This window comes from Solanum stenotomum, chromosome 3, assembly GCF_019186545.1.
Source record: "Solanum stenotomum isolate F172 chromosome 3, ASM1918654v1, whole genome shotgun sequence".
NCBI lineage: Eukaryota > Viridiplantae > Streptophyta > Magnoliopsida > Solanales > Solanaceae > Solanum > Solanum stenotomum.
Window position 1 is genome coordinate 52,323,706 of NC_064284.1, and position 6,000 is coordinate 52,329,705.

Here is a 6,000-nt window from a genome sequence, read left to right on the forward strand (position 1 = left end):
CCTTCTTGTATTCATATCCTATAAACACTAGAGAAGGATTAGGAAAAGGACACTTATAGAGCTACACTCTAAGGCACGACTTCAAGAATAATGAAAGAAGTGTAACTTCCTAACGTCTTATAGCCTCTTGCTCATAGACGTGTCGCGACTCACACTGGTGAACAAGACTCTATTAGATGTGGATTGTGAGACATCAATTCTAAAAACAATTTCCAAAAACTTGTGCTCAGATACCATGTTTGTCGAGACCCAAGGCTAGCCCCTAGATGCGACATGATGTACTTGACCCCGAAGGGGTCTCATACAAGCCTCATAGCATAACCATTGCATAAGATACTTAGAAATAGTGCGGAATTAAAACTTTTCTTTTATAAATCCAACAATCGAAAACATTAAAAGCAAGCGGAAGTCTATCGTCTCACATGACCATCTAAATGACATACTTGAAACAAAATAGGGTCACGGCCCTTTACAATCGAAAGTCTAACAATAGTCTATTACATGAAAAGAAATGAAACATACAAGTTCTTGTCCTCGAATCCATGAGGACATACCAAGTCTTGGAAGAATCTCAATCCAAGCTTCAACTAGAGATAAGCAAGTCAAATGCCGGAACCTACACTTGTAGTAAAACATAAAGAAGAATGGGATAACACAATTAAGTACTAAGTATGATAGCCATGCAAAAACATGCTTAAAACATACATTTTATTTGAAAGTCATGATATATGCCATTTTGATAAAAATCCATGAACATAAGCATAAGAGGCATAATATAAGACATAATCAACATACAAGTTAGTTAAACCACGTTAAAACATAATCAACATATAAACCATTTCCTTCACATCAAGCCTTCACCTCAAGTAACCCTCAAGCTATACTTTGTGCAATGTATGGATAGCTTCCCATACCACCATCCACACTAAAGTACCACCTTATGGTAACCAAAAGTGAACTTACCATTCAAACTTTCCATCTTTACAACATACTCATACATAAGAGACAAAAATATTACATAAGTCATATCAACACAATAGAATCATCATCTAGGGCAACCCTAGGTCATACTTGTGCAATGTGCAAGTAGCATCCCATACTACTACTCCCACTAAGTACTCCTTTAAAGTCACCATAGACCAGGAACATTCATATTCAACAAGTCAAAACAAGGATGTAACTCATAATACAATCCAAGTATAGCATGCATCATTACATTAGACATATAAGCCTTTAAGTCAACCATTCTTCATTAGCTTCATTAAGAACACCTTCATTCATTAGACATTAGACCAACATCTTCATTAACATCATTATAAGAGCACATTCATTACACTTAACATTATAAAGGAACACACCATGACCCCTCTCAAAGCCTACTTGTGCAATGAATAGATGGCATCCCATACTACCACCCACAATAAGTAGCGCATTCTTGAGAAGCCATAGTTCATTAACATTCTAGGTAGGGGTAAGCCTTAACTGACATAGACCATGTGAGCAATTCATGGAATCCCGGTGTCACCCTCACCGGATAAGGGATTCCTACTTGCCTAAGGTAGGACCGTTCATTTTAGCTTAGGTGGATCCACTAGCTAATATCCTATGTGGCCACATAGTTATGAGATAGGGAGATTGCTACTAGATACCCCACCTCAACTCACGAATGAGCATCCATCTCAAGAGGTTGTTACTAGATACCCCGCCTCAACTCATGGATGAGCATCCACCCCAATTCACATCCACTCGGTGCTTAGCATTATTCCCCACGGAGTACTTAACATTCATTATTATGGGATAAAATATTGTTGCTAGATACCCCGCCTCAACTCATGGATGAGTATCCATCTCAAACCCAACATTCATTCATTGGAAAACTCATAGATTCAAAGATGAGAATAGCCTTTCACCTAAGAATCCCATATTGTGAGAGTGTCCTTTCAGAACAAGTCGTTATCATTCATTAGAGTACAATCGAGAATAGCCTTTCAATAAGTACTTCATCATTAACATAATCATAGAACTTCATTCATTATTCATTCATGAGTGTGTGTGAGTATGTGAGAATAACATTTCACATATAACATCATCATTCATAAGTACTAAGTTGAGGACATACCTTCAATCACAACATAATTACATTCTAAACATGATCATAACACCTTCATTGAGATCATGCACACATACTTCACATCGCAATTACACATAGATACTTCATGATCATGCCTTCCAAGGACATGAACCAACATCAACCCATAAATCTAAGATACTACAATAGATAAGGAAAATGAAATGATTTAATCACTTAATGCAATATAAACATCATCAATTCAACATATTTGCATAATCAACCAATTCCCAATCTCAATTCATAACTTAAGAATTTGGGGGAAAACATGGGTTCTAGGAATAAATCATCTTAATTCATCTTTAAATCCACAATTCATTCATAATTCAATGAAATAAAGCCTTTAGAAATTGTTTGGGATCGAACAGATGCATAGATTGAAAACTAGGGTTTTTGGGTAAACTTTGAAGACTTGAAATCACTTTTGAAATTGGCCCCTTGAAAGAAACTAAGTCAAGGATGAAGAACACCATACATTTAATGGAAGAAATACATGAAAATACCTTGAAAAACTTGAAGTCTTGACCTGGGAAGCTTGAAGTCTTCACCTCCAATAGAGGTTTCTAGAGAGAACTTTTGGAGGGGAGGAGAGGTTTGTATTTTGGGTTTTGAAATAGTGAAGTCTAAAATATGTTTTAATACTTTAAAAACCCTTAAAATTCCATAAATAACTAATAAAAATTGTCCCCAAACTAAACTAGACTTAATGGCAATTTACCAAACGACCCCTCATTAGGCCGAACCACACTAGCTTTAATAGGTGTGATCCATGGACCACCATCCACAGACCATCCTGCATGGGTGTGGTTTGTGGCTGCAACTTGCATAAGGGGGGCTTGACCTACGGAGGCCATCCACGGGGCGTGGATGGACCTACGAGGTGTAGACCCCCTTCCGTAGGTCATAACATTTTTGACAAATTTCTCTTTTGTGGCTGCCTTGGAGTTAGGCTTTAGGGTCCTCCTCAAGGACACCTAGGGTGGTCCTTGGGGAGTCGTACCTTGATGTTTAACCCCTAAACCCCTCAACATAAGCTCGGGACAACATTTTACACCCTCAAACCTCACATCAACTTAAAGACACACTAGTTGGGCTCTAGTTTCACTTATTCGTTTTACGGGTCGTTACAACCTCGTTAAAGCTTCTCCCTACAGAAGTCATATGAACATATAATACTTGCAACTCAGAATTTAATCCCTTGATAAAAATCCAGATCCTCTGCTCCTCAGTAGTCAGCAATTAAGTAGAATATCTAGACAAGGGATGGAACTTGGCCTCATAAGCAGCTACAGACATACCACATTGTTCAAAAGCCATAAATTCATCTTTCTTACGATCTCTCAAAGTTCTAGGCACATACTTTTCTAGAAACAAATCAATAAATTGGGTCTAAGTAAGTGGAGGTAAGGTAGAAGATCTGCATTCCATATAAGCTCTCCACCACTTTTTGGCCTCACCTTGAAGTTGGAAGGACACAAACTCAACCCCATGTTGATGAACAATACCCAATTTATGAAGCCTCTCATAGCAATCCAGAATGAACTCATAAGCATCTTCATTGTCAGAACTAATAAACACAGGAGGCTTAAGCTTCAGAAACTTAGTCAACATTTCATGCTCATTATCCATCATAATAGAACTCAACAAAGGACAAAAGAAAGCATCAGTACCTACATTTCCACCCACCTTGGGAGTAGTGATAGTAATAGGGGGATTAGCGGGTGCTTGAGTTGATTGAATGGATGGAAGCATTCCAGGACCAACCAATCCCTTCAAAAACGACATGATTTGTTGAGCTAACACTGGATCGATGGGAGGAATACCCGTAGTCTCAGCCTGAACCTTTTCCTCTTGTCCAACCTCCTCAACATTCTCAATATCAACATCCTCCTCTATCTCTTCATGTTGTGTGGGAGGGGCCTCATTTTGGGGAGCAATCCCAACCGATACCTCATCTCTAGCAGGCGCTACTCTTCCATGGCCTCTACCCCTAGATTTTCCTCTACCCCAGCCTTGACCACGACCTCTCGCTGCAGATTCCTTAGCTGGAGCATTGACGGGAGCTACGGGCCTGACGCTGTTATACCTAGTATTAACCATCTGCGGACAGAAAAGTGAAGGAGGTTAGATACCAATTTGAATTGACATATACCAATTGGAATCAAGTTATAGCACGAAGGAGACAAGAGGAAATAGAGAGATTTCCTAAAGTCCTATAGCCTCTTGAAGAAAAGTAAAGGCATCCCCGTACCGTTCCGTGAGACTCTACTAGACTCATTTTGGTACATCGAGATCAACAAACCTAGGCTCTGATATCAACTTTGTCACGACCCCGACCATCGTGATTGTCACCCACACAACCCAACCAAGCAACTACTCTAAAAACTACTAAGGCATTTAAGTATAAGAAAACAGTTAAGTATTAAGGAAAGAAATAAAGTTCCCATAAACTCTAACAAAAGTCTAACAATAACTAAACAATGCAGAAGAAATAACCTGGAACCTAAAAGTCAATGTACCAAAACATCTAAAATTCAACAAGTCTAAACAAGAAGGGATGCAACCCCAATCTAATGAACTAATCAACTAACTAGAACATAGTCTAAGTCCAAAAATAGTGGACATAGACGAAAGAGAACTCATGACAACCCGGAAGAATTGGCACACCCTTGAATTCGAACGATCATTGATCTCCTAAGCGAGGTCTGTGAATAGCCGCTTGAAGATGCCCAGTACTCAATAAAAATAAGGGCAAGTGCAGTATTAGTACACAACCACAGTGTACTGGTAGGATCACGCCGCTATCCCACTAGTGTAATATAAGCAAGTCAATACAATATTATAAACATGCAAAATACCGAACATATACAATATCAATTATCACATGCACAACAATATACACAATTCTAATAAGTTATTGGTCCTCTCATGGAACCCAAACCCAAACAGTTAGCATACCGCAATGTGGTACCCAATCCCATAATTATGCTAGAACGTGGCAGCCAATACCATAGTTATGCTAGAATGTGGCAACTTATCCATGTTAGTTATGCCGAAACGTGGCAACCGATCCATTCAACACACCACAATCACAATCACAAGTATCTTCTCAAGTTCATACCAACATGTCATGATTCATGGCATTCATCATTCATCTATATCATTTACAACAAGTGTGATAAATCATGCAACATTCGCATGCATGCAAGCATCATAATGAAGCAAGAACAAACATACATCACACAATCATAGAATCACAACCATCATCTACCTCGGAACAAGCTTAAAACCCTAAGAAACTTGATCCTTCCCTTTCCGAATTCGTTCCGCTTGTTTTTGGTCTACAAATAATCAATATAATATGAGAATCAATAAATTCACTATTTACCCGAATTATTAATAATTCTATGAACCCTAGATCAAACCCATTGATAGCATCCAAGGAAGCTCTACTCCATTGAAGGATAAGGATGAAACTTTAGAAACTCCAAGGAGGCCCATAACAAGATATCAAACCAAGGAGTTCAATGATATGCTCAACGGGCTTTAACCACTGATCCAAAGGTGTCTTATCGGGGAAGAAGAGCTCAAGCCCAAGGGAGAGGAATTGTCCAAATGCTACAATTATTTGGTGGCCCAAATTCAAGCCCAAGATGAGGAATTTTAAGGTCTAATTTCGTGCAAATAAGGTCAAGAAGAGTCCAAGAATCAGCCACAACAAGAGTTGCTTTCTGCCCAAGTTTTGAGAGAAAACTAGTCAAATTTTCCAAGATTGTCAAGATTCTTTTCCTAGTTGGGATTTACCTTATTTATTTATTTATATATACATATAGGTTATTAATATTTTCCTTAGTCTATTTATGGTCTCCTAA